The following is a 12,363-nucleotide window of genomic DNA, read 5'->3' on the forward strand; positions in this document are numbered from 1 at the left end:
TGAAATATTCAATTACTATATATTTGTAGCACTAAAAATGCCTTCAATTTAGTTTCATGCTTGTTCAATTGTGAGCTTGTTTTAAATTTTTATTTCCCTTCAGGAAACAAAAGCTGTCATTAAACCCCAGAACCCTACATATATCTTTTCTGGCTCTGGATGTAGAACTCCTTTAATGCTATAGAAAAGTGGCTTGCAGAACTCAGGGCCTGGGTGGAATATGATTGTATTAAACAATAAAATCTAATTGATTGTGGTGTCTTAGAACTTAATGTTCCAGTTTTACTGGACAATGAAAGCCATATATTAGAAAGAACCCTAGACATGTAAAGAATTATTGTTCTTTTATTCATCTGCTTGAGAGAGGTAATAATCTTCCAAAGGAGCAATATTCTGAGTGCTGTGGAATACTGAACTTATGCTGTTTTTTTAAATATCACAACAGTAATCAAGAAAAATATTTACTATCACTGTTGAATCAACAAACCAACGTGTTCTTAATAAAACCTTTTTCCAAACACCAGTTACAAAACATAAAAACCTCCTACCTTTGGCTTTAGCCTCTAGCCAAACAGAAAGTATGTGCGAGTATCACATGCAGCGTATGTCAAAATACACACAGAGGGTGGATAGTTTGCACACAAATTTTGCCTTTGGAGGATAAATTTCTGAGTTATATCATGTCCCGTAAGCTGAATTACAATAACATTTATATGCCTTGGATGATGTTTAGGTGTTGATACTTAACTGATCTCTTCATTGTAGCTCTTGCATTCCTGTAGGAGAAGGGAATACAGGTGACCTAGTCCCTGATAAGTAACAGCTGTATTAATTACCCAATTCAGCCTGGCCTCTGATGAGTCACAGCTATATCCAATAAAGATAAGTGTGATAAAAGGGAGTGGCTTAGCTGATGAGGGGAGGATCATTAAACGGGTGAATTGTGAAGAAGGAACTTGGGGAAAGATCATTACTGCTGTGAGGTTAGTCTGGGTGTGTAGTTACAGCCTGTTGTTGGAACCTGCAGCCATAGTCTAGCTAGGTAAGAGCCTGCAGTCAGAGTTTGTAAACTGATACATGCAGTCATATGCAGGAAATAATGGCAGTCAGAGGCTGCAGGGGAAACCTACAGCAGGAGCTTACTGCAGCCAGAATCAGTGACTACTTGGAGTCAGGATGGCTGAACTATAAAAAGAAGTAAACCAGGACCCTTTTCCATGCTGTGATAAATGAGAAGACTGTGTCTCTCTCTCTGTGTCAACCCACTAACAAGAGGGTTGCTGCAACACATTCCAAGGTGAAATTCATTACGAACTAATGTGGAAGTCTAGAATACCTCAAATGATAAGTACTCTCAAAATACTTACTTCTCTGTGTTGTACATAGAAGGAACTTCTCACAGATGGAGACTACTCACTGCCAACAACTGAAATTAGATAAGAGGAAGCCTTATGTCTCTTCATTTAACTGGGCCTAAGGGCTTTTAAGCATACATGTAGACTGTTGAGACAACATAAGGAACTTAAGGTATATCTTGGGGTGATATGATTCAAATATGTTTTTGGAAAATATATATAATTCCTGCTTACATTTCCATTTTTACTTGTCTGACTGTGGCCTAATCACTCAAAACTTTATTTATTTAAGGGGAAAATATATGGCCTTAAAGAATTTTATATTGTTATCCTAATTTAGTTTTAAATAAGTTGTCAGCCTGTTCCAATATAACTGTTAGTAAGTGTCATGAGAAGGGGACAAAGTGGGTAAGCAAAATTTTGCTAGATTCAATATTTTCTATGACAACATAAAATTTTCAAAATTCATGATCACAAGCAAAATAGTCTTATTTTTCTGTCATTAAGAATCGTTCCATATGAAACATACATCTAAAGTGTTCACTGGACAGTGTTTCTTTATAATACAATGAAGTTAATAATGAGCTTAATGAATGTAATAACTACTCATTAATGCCACATAAAACAGTTATGGAACATAATATTTAATGTTGGGTTATTTAACTTAGAAGAGGCACTTTCATTTATTAATAATTAAAACATCTACTCTCAATGTGAAGGATAACAGCAAATAAAAAAATATATTCCATTTTTAGACTACTCTAGTGAAAGTATCTTTATCATTGAAATTGACAATATTGTGGTAAAAGCTTATTCTTGGACTTATTCCCTTACTCACCTGTGTTTTCCTTTCTTTCATAATTTTATACTCATTAGTCCTGTGTTTCATTTGAGCTATTTTCTTAGACCTAGACTGACATAACTATTTGATATAAAATTCTCTGGCAAATTCCTTGTGGTCCATCAGGGCTTTAGATATTTGTTTTGGGTTTTTTTTTTGTTTGTTTTTTCTGGGGGGGGGAGGGGAGGTGTTTTTGGTGGGGTTTTTTTTTTTTTTTTTTGCTTTACAGCAACTGTCTTCTCTTACTACTTGTCATTAGGGTCATATCCAGGTCATCTGAAAATTCTCAGGAGAGCTTCCAGGGGTACTCAGCAAGCTAAGATTTACTAAGGTCTTCCTACAAGGAAAAAAGCTCACCCCAAACCATATTCATTTATTTGAATTTATTCTTGACCCAAGTGGTAATAAGGTACAATGCAAATGGAAATATTTATTCACAGCATCCAGTATAACAAGTCATGGTTAAGGAATTATGCAGAGAAAAATCATGCTGGAACTGATTCCTTTAATTAACAAACACCTCACACTGCCTCTCTCTCTACTTTTCCCCACTTCTGAACCCTATCCTAGTAGAATATGTTAGCTGTTACAAATAGTCTCTTATTTCAAATACTACATAAAGAAGAGAGGCTTTACACTTTTCATGTTAAACTGATAGTTCTTATTTAGGAGATAACCTGATCTCACTTATCAAGCATAGTAAGTATTATTTAATTTCATTGATATTGTAAATAGTCTAAATTGTTAAGCTATCTATCCCTTCTTATATTTTGTTGAGTTTTTCCCTAGTTTATATTCTTCCTTTCCCCAAGTCATGACCTTCATCTCCATTTCACTCTGCTTTTCCTGTGCTTCTGACACTGAATTTGTGCCAGCTCTGACTAGTTTCTCTTTTCCATGAGCAATTTCGTTCACTAAAATGGCACATCAATATCTCACCTGGAGGGACTGGGAGGAGAGGATAATTTTCTACCACTATAGTCTTTAAATAAGATCACAGAAATTCCAGCAAGAATCAAGTTGATGCATGTAAGGAAGGGCGCTACAGGAGCAAAGAATTAAGGAAAGAGTAGTAAATGCAGGAGGAGGAGGAGCAGAACCTAACATCACCCTCCTTTTAGGCTGCAGCTGCTTGTCAGAGCATCTAATGTCTGCAAAACTGCAGTCACAAGTATGTGTGTTTCAGTGTCAAACTCTCTAACACAGCTTGCAAAGATATGCATTTACTTACAGCTAATGCAGCTCATTATTTGCTCTTGGTTAATACCAGATACAGCCTTGGCCATCCTGGTGTGAAAATGAGTTTGAGGTAATAAACCCCTAACATTCTTTTTTAATATATCTATACTGAATATAGATATTTAAATATAGACTATAGATAATACATACAAAAAGACTGTATATACAGACATGCCATAGACATTGTCTTCATTTATTTGCTGCAATAATCATACTTTACACCTTGAAAAACTAACTCCCATTATTTTGTCAATTAGTGAGTGGTGATCCATGGAAGTTTTTGTTTGGACCTGTATCTACAGGCATGCTCATAGAAATATTTAAGATGAGAGGATTGCAAAATGAAAGATAGCTCTCATCTGAAAATTAGGGTACAATTTTCTTTCTTCATTTCCTAACCCAGAGACCTGTTACAGAAACTCATTAAATGTTCGTCCTTGTTTCAGCCAGGGCAGGGTTAATTTTTTGCAATAATAATTGGAGGCATGGTAGTGGGCATGTCAATGAGGTTATTCTGTACCACAGGGCATTGCTGAGGGTAGGGATAAGGCACTCTGGCTTCCAAAAAGAAGAGCCTGGCCTCTGGATGAAAAATATGTTGGCATTGTCTGCCATTGTTCATTGCCTTCAGGTCCCCATGAGCATTTTTATATATTAATCGCTCTCTTTTTTGTATACTTTTGCCATTACTATTTTTGCTGTTGCTGTTACTCTTCCTATTTCATTGCTGTTTTCAGTAAATTGTTCTTATTTCAACATGTAGTCTTCATTTTGTGCCTTCACTTCTCAACTTCATCCCACTGGGGTGGGAAGGAGAAGGGGGGAGGAAGTGGCCAGTAGTTTGGAGTCTTGGTGGAAGAGCTGAATTGGGGAATACCATTCGTAAACCACAACAATGTTTTATATAATTTTCAAAATAAATAAATTGGTAAATAAATAATAAATAATAACATTCTAGATAATAGAAATAAATGTGTGGTTAGGTGAATATAGAGATAGCAGAAGTATTCAAAATTCATGCATGATAGACTTTGTTGGAGTGCTTCCGTTTTGTTTTTTTGATCTAAACTAGTCTTTATAGACTGTGTATTTTTGAATTCTAGTTTAGACTCCATTCAATTAATTTTATTCTATTTTCCTGTGTTTTTCCACAAATAATATTACTTCAACTATGTAGATGGTTGGCTTTATACAAAACGGGGACATTAGCTAAATTATAAGGATAAGGGTAGATGAGTTTACAAAACCTACTCTAATTATTTCCTGCATTTTCTTGAAACTTACGTGTCAGTAATTTTATAAGATTATCTGTCAAAACAATGTCAAGAACCTTGTAAAAGAAACAATATTTGGTTTATCTCTTCAGACAAAAGTGTTAATTACTTTATTAACAGATCAAAAATCAAAACCAAAATTATACCTCTCTAGATTAGTTCTCTTAATTAAATGTAGAATAGTTTTGTTACACCTGAATTTGAGTCAAACAATTACTGGAAAATCTCAAACTAGAGAAAAAATATTTCAGTGGCAATCCTCTTAGTAAAAAATGTTGCTGAAGGGTATCACAATCTCTTAGTAATGCTATAGACTTCAAAGAACATTACTCCTTCAGGCCAGCATGGAAACAGAATATCTTAATACTTGCATAAACAGTAGATTAGTGTCTGTGAGGAAATGATGGAATGAGAATAGAAATTAAAACATCACTTGGAGTAGTATAGCATGAAAAAATTCATAGCTTGCAATGATCAACAGAAATAGTGTTCTCTCTGCTGTCTCTGATCTGCAGCAGCCTGGCTGCCTTCAGATTTTGAAGGAGAATAGATGGGGTTGTTTAATTATTTCCCATTATTTCCTGTAAAATGCAGTGTTTGCCAGCAGAGGTGTAGTATGATACTAATGTGACTATAAAGCTCTCAAAACATGTCCCTTTAATTCTTTATGATGCTGGAACAGGCACAGGAATTCCCTGCAAGTCTGTCTGGTTCAGTAGAGCACATTTAGTACGCAGGAACTCAAGATTTTAAGTTCCATGTTCAATTCTCATTCTAAGCCCTCAGGTAAATACACTGTCTTACAATGTTATTTGAAAACTTATTTTCTGTTTATTTCTTTTCTTCTCACAGGATTGCTATTTAACATGTCACTGAGTATTTGATACTCTGTGAATAAACAGCTATCTAATTCTTCCTTCAGTCCCTTTCAATGCATAGCCTCAGATACTGTTAAGCCCTGATCATTCAAATATGTCACTTGCCTAAGTGACACTTGACAGTTTTAACCCCCTAATCCTAGAAAATAAAGTCCTGCCATCAGTAGAGGAGATGAAAACTCAGCACTCTGCAAGTCAAACCAACTATTTCCAGAAAATGCACAAATAACATTTTTCATACATATGTATGTGTTTGTTCTTGGACAACTTGATTATGGCAATTTAGATTAGATATTACTTCTATCCAAGGTTAGAGAAGATTTTTAAGACTATCTATGCTAGGCCTTAAAATCAGCTTCAAAAATACATTACATTTTTCATAGTGAAGGCAGAATTCAAACATAACTGCTTAATTTAATTTCTTTTCTGTTACTTCCCATACAATAAATGTTTTCGTCTAAAAGGAACAGAGAAACTTTCAACAGTCTTTTTAGACAAGATTGGAAAAATCCTTAATAGAGATCAAAGCATAAGATCTTTCAAGGAGAACTTAAAAGAACTTAAGATAAACACCCCCATGTTAAGAAATATGGGGATTTTATCTTATCTGAATAATTTATCAAAGTAGTTCCAAGCCTTCATCTGATTTTAGATTTAGCACCTAATCTGAGCTAAAATGACTCTACCTGTATTCATATGCAACAAGAATGGATACTACGTATGTGCACTTGAAAAAAATACAACTTTGCTTTAGCTGCACCCTTGTTTTCGTAGCAGCCTACCAGCACAAGTCCTGCCTGTTAGTATTTCCTGAGCACCGCAGAAGGGATGATCACATTCCCAATGCCTACTGGGACCCTCTGGGTTTGCATAGCTGCCTACATGGATCCCATGAGAGATCAAGGGAGCATACATCAGTCACAGGCAGAATAGTTTCAATATGAGTGTGGTGAGGCACTGGTACAGGTTGCCCAGAGAAGCTGTTGAGGCCCTATGCCTGCAAGTGTTCAAAGCCAGATTGGATGGGGCTTTGAGCAGCCTGGTCTAATGAAAAATGTCCTTGCCCATGGCAGGTGATTGCGACCTGATGATCTTTAAGGTCTCTTCCAACCCAAACCATTCTGATGCCAAGATTCCATTATTTTCTGTTGTTTTAAACTTAAATAGTATAGACTCTTAAGCAGAAATTGATATGAAGTGCCACTGTTCAATTTACTAATATGAACATAACCAAACTGCTTGCTTTCGGTAAATATTCAACTAATATATAAAAGTATCATGTAACAGTAAAGGCTACACTGAGTCAGAGGAAGTACAGGCGGTAACACCAACACACATACGGGCACTTAGTCACGAACTGTGGTATGTGATACACCGCTCAGCTGGTCAAGTTCAGAGGATATTGTTCTCTGTGGTACTGGGAGGGATCATTCCCTCTGGAGAATGTGACCTTGAGAATGTGTTGAGTGGTGGTGTGCAGCCCCTCTTATTGGCGACTAGAGCAGCTAAGTTGTAAGGACATCCTCTGGCCATGGACTTGCATTCTGTATACCAGAGAAACAAATGAACATGAAATAATAGAGTTGTCAATATTTGATGAAGTTAGGAAGAGCACCAGTAAAACTCTTGCATTGGACTTCCAGAGGGCAGACTTTGGCCTGTTTAGGAGACTTATTCAGAGCATCCCTTGGGAAGCAGCCCTGAAAAACAAAGGAGTTCAGGAAAGCTGGGCATGCCTCAAAACAGAGATCCTGAGGGCACAGGAACAGACTGTCCCTGTGTGCCGAAGTCGATGGGGTAAACATCCAGCCTGGATGAGCAAGGAGGTTTTGGAGGAACTTAGGAATAAAAAGAGGATGTATCAGCTTTGGATGGGGGGGTCAGATCTCTCAGGAAGTATTTAAGGGAGCTGCTAAAGCATGTAGGAAAAAAATTAGGGAGGCCAAAGCTCAGTTTGAACTTAGAATGGCAACTTCTGTAAAGGATAATAAGAAATGTTTTTACAAGTATATTGATGCTAAAAGGAAGGGTAAGACCAACCTTTGTTCTTTACTGGACAAGGGAGGGAACTTAATATCTGCAGATGAGGAGGAGGCAGAAGTGCTTAATGCCTACTTTGCCTCAGTTTTTAGTGAGGAGATGACTTGCCTTCAAGACAACTGCCCTCCTGGGCTGGTAGATGGTGTCAGGGAGCAGAATGGTCCCCTCATTATCAAAGAGGTGGCAGTCAGAGAACTGCTGAAATGCCTGGATATCCATAAATCTATGGGACCAGACAGGATAAATCCCAGGGTGATGAGAGAGCTGGCTGATGAGCTTGCTAAGCCACTCTCCCTCATCTACCATCAGTCTTGGCTCACTGGTGAGGTTCTGGACAACTGGAAGCTGGCCAATGTCACACCCATTCACAAAAAGGGTGCAAAGGAGGATCCTGGTAATTATAGACCAGTCAGTCTGACCTCAGTACCTGGCAAAATAATGGAACAGTTTATACTGAGTGTCATCACACAGAACTTACAGGATGGCCAGGGTCTCAGGCCCAGCCAGCATGGGTTTAGGAGAGGTAGGTCATGTTTAACCAACCTGATCACCTTTTATGACCAGGTGACCCCCCTGGTGGATGCAGGAAGGGCTGTGGATGTTGTCTATTTGGACTTCATCAAGGCCTTTGACACTGTCTCCCACAGCACACTCCTGGATAAGCTGGCAGCCTGTGGCTTGGACAGGAGCACTCTGTGCTGGGTTAGGAACTGGCTGGATGGCCGGGCCCAGAGAGTGGTGGTGAACGGTGCTGCATCCAGCTGGGGCCAGGCACCAGTGGTGTCCCTCAGGGGTCTGTGCTGGGGCCAACTCTGTTCAATATTTTTATTGACAACATGGATGAAGGCATGGAGTCTTTCATTAGTAAATTTGCAGATGACACTAAGCTGGGAACGTGTGTTGACCTGTTGGAAGGACAAAGGACTTTGCAGAAAGACCTGGAACAGTTGGACAGATGGGCAGAGTCCAATAGGATGAGGTTTAGTAAGTCCAAGTGCCGGGTCCTGCATTTTGGCCACAATAACCCCCTGCAGCGTTACAGGCTGGGGAAGGTGTGGCTGGACAGTGCCCAGGAGGAAAGGGACCTGGGGGTGCTGGTGCCAGCAGCTGAACATGAGCCAGCAGTGTGCCCAGGTGGCCAGGAGGGCCAATGGCATCCTGGCCTGTATCAGGAATGGTGTGGCCAGCAGGAGCAGTGAGGTCATTCTTCCCCTGTACTCTGCACTGGTGAGGCCACACCTTGAGTGCTGTGTCCAGTCCTGGGCCCCTCAGTTTAGGAAGGACGTTGAGATGTTTGAGTGTGTCCAGAGGAGGCAACGAGGCTGGTGAGGGGCTTGGAGCACAAGCCGTAAGCAGGGAACTGGGATTATTTAGCCTGGAGAAAAGGAGACTCAGGGGTGACTTTATCACTCTCTACAACTTCCTGAAGGGTGGCTGTGGTCAGCTGGGGGTTGGTCTCTTTCTTCAGGCAACAACGGACAGAAGAAGAGGGCACAGTCTTAAGCTGTGACAAGGGAGATATAGGCTGGATATTAGGAAAATGTTTTTCACTGAAAGAGTGATAAAGTACTGGAATGGCTTGCCCGGGGAGGTGGTGGAGTCACCATCCCTAGATGTGTTAAAAAAAGACTGGATGTGGCACTTGGTGTCATGGTCTAGCTGAGGTGTTAGAGATGGGTTGGACTCAATGATCTTGAAGGTCTCTTCCAACCTAAAAGTTCTGTGATTCTGTATGTTCTAAGGGACTGCTCCCTCACATTGTGTCTTTTGCTATAGATATAATACTCCAGTTTGTGGGACTGGATTCTAACTCTCCTTGATAGTACCAATTTTTAATTTTCTCTGAGGAGCATTCACATAATGTTATTAATTTTTTTTGTTTAATTTTGATATTTGCTGTGTGATGTAAGTAGTTTAAATGTTAAAAAACCACACAAAAAGCCCCCACCAAGAGATAAGAAGGAAAAATCCCCTGTTTCATATAATAGTTCAAGTTCTTTGTGCGGTACAGATCTCCCTGCTGTATTGAGTCATTGAAAACCGATATAGTCACGGACAAAGACCCTCTAACTAATTAAAGTTAGAAAGTGGTATGTTTATTCACTGGTGGGCAGCACGGGAGTCATCTCCGAACAAGGCTCTGCTCTCTATTTATTTCCAAGATCTTACATACAATACATATGCATAACCCCAGCATCTCCCATCCCCGCTCTGTAGTAAAATGAGGCTATCAGTCCTTCACGCGTGCACAGTTCTTCTCTTGAATTGGGTTGGTTGTCTTGAATTGGGTCAGTGGTCTCAAAGGATGAAGTCAGGAGAGTCTTCATCAGGTCTCTGTGACCCTCTGGCACGATCTAAGGTCCCTTGCTTCATGAGTGATTGATACCAAGTCCAGGTGCTGACCATTGTTCTTAGTGGTTTCAATCTGTTCTTTTTACTCCACTTTTTCTATAAACAAACTCATAACAGTTAGCTCTAGCTTGGGCATCTAATAATCATTAACCTACCATTTACTAATCTAACTTACATCTTGATCAATATAAATTGCTTCTAACCCTTAGCTAAAATCTTAACTCTTTAAAATCATGTTTCAGTATCAGTTCAGGTGATGGTCTCCCACTTTCATCAGTAGCCATGCCCACCTCTCTCTTCCACACGCAGCTTTGGTTGTCGATCCTTCAGAAATTCCACAAAAATGATCAATTAACATGTAAAGAATTTTACACTGTATCCACAAACTTTTGGATCTGCCTTTACTGGAAATTGAAATTTTCCATAGGAAGTCCTAGCTACACAAGTTGAGTGTTAGAGAGTGAAGTATTTTGTGTAGGGGCATCACTTTTGATATCCACATGTCAGCCACAGGATTCCCAGGATTCCCAGCTAATACTCCCAGATTTATTTTTTTTTTTAATTTGTGCACTCTAGTCTAGAGGTTTTGAAAACCTTACAGGAGAGAACAAACAAACAAACACCACCACCTCACCACTCTGCCATACACTGCTTATAACTTTGTTCCAAGAACCACTAAGATTTTTTACCTTTTCTCACTTTCTCCAAATAAAGCATAAACAGCATTGTTGTTAAGGAACATATTCCTATCTAGAGTTCAGTATGAAAGAAATCATGCAGCTAAATTAGCACTTTGCTAAAATAAGTTGCGTAAAATACTCTCTCAGTGTCATTTTCATATTATGTTTCATAGTATTATGGGGAGATTTGAGACTGTTTAGACCCTTGCAGATTTCACATAGACATGAAAATATCTTGTGCATTGTGTGTATTGTGTGTCTGGGAAATATATGTTGATTAGATATGTAACTAAAGAAAGATCTGCTCTGAGCATGCTTTTATAATACTAAAGTTCATTTGATCTTTTATTAAAGATTACTGTGCAATTCATATTACAATTTAATATTTCAGCCTAGAGTTTAGCCAGTTTTGAAATTCAAAGCTTCAGATATACTAGATAGAATGTTACTACTTGTATATTTCTTTTTTAAGATAAAACCAACTCCTAAAACAGTGTTTCTGTAATGTAACTTTGTGTACTTGGACAAATGAACTTTCAGTTCAGTGATATGAACTACATCATAAATTTAATAAAAACTTTTAGATTTAGTATATATTTTGTCAATACATAAGAGGTTCTAGCAAAGATATATTCTGTATTCCACTTTTTTTTTTTTTTTTTTTTTTTCATTTTATTTGTGTCACAGTAGTTTCTACAGGTACACCCAAATTCTAAGTAGATTTGAAACAGAAAAGGCCAGTTTGTAGTTTGAAATATTTAGAGTGGTGCTCTAAAACAGTCTAAAGTATGTCTGGAAGAATATATAAAGCATAAAATTCCATCTGAATGAGATCTAGAAATGTATAGATTGGAATGTTTCAACCAACACCTTTAAGAACTATTGAATGCCATGTCTAAAATGAAGTATGTTAATCTTGTAGAAGACCAACACTTTTTTCAATCAAAACTATTTTTTAAGTAGGATTTGGGTTTCCCTTACGTTGTTAACAAATAGATAAAGAAAATGAGATTATAAATAAAATTAAATTTCTCTGATGTAGTTTGCATGTCCTAAGTAGTAAAAAAAATCCATTAAGAATGTCTGTATTTCAATATGTTGGTCTTGTTCTACTGCAGAAGAAAAAGGGATTCAGCCATGGTTCTAACTAGACTTCTCCAGAATCATTACTTCTTAACATGATGAGTTTCCTAGTTATCTGGAATGTTTAATGAAACTCTGATACCTCATACTGTGATAAAAAGGCATATATTTAAATATATTGATTAGTTTTGGTGGGATGCTAAATCTCATTTCAGGTTGGTTATTTTTTAGCTCCAAAAATATGTACTGTTTCTACTCTAGTACTGGAAAATCTACCCTCATTTAGATGATATCTTAGCTGAGAATTTCTGATATTCATCCGTTTGACTTCTGTTTCAAGTAATCAACATTTTTGAAAAGCAGAAAATTAAGTTTGTGTTTGTATAGTTCCACAAACTACAGTTCCCCTGTAGCTATCCGGGGGGGAGGGGGAGGGGGGGGGCAGGGGGGGCCGGGGCGGGAGGGAAGTTTACTGCCTGGTAAACTAAGGTATGAATTTACATCATATTAGGCTCTCTATGGTAGCTACTACATTAACAAATGGTGAAGTATAATGAATGACAATGGAACAATCCAGTGTGGTCCAAGGGCCTGTTGCCTGTATTAGAAAAATTCTTTGTA

The 12,363-nt window shown here is 38.2% G+C and overlaps 1 protein-coding gene across 1 annotated transcript in view; it reads left to right on the forward strand.

The window, feature by feature from the left end:
• Positions 1-12,363, forward strand: part of CSMD1 (CUB and Sushi multiple domains 1) — a 950,789-nt gene that overhangs the window by 525,443 nt on the left and 412,983 nt on the right. The window lies entirely within an intron of this gene.

This window comes from Hirundo rustica, chromosome 3, assembly GCF_015227805.2.
Source record: "Hirundo rustica isolate bHirRus1 chromosome 3, bHirRus1.pri.v3, whole genome shotgun sequence".
Lineage (NCBI taxonomy): Eukaryota > Metazoa > Chordata > Aves > Passeriformes > Hirundinidae > Hirundo > Hirundo rustica.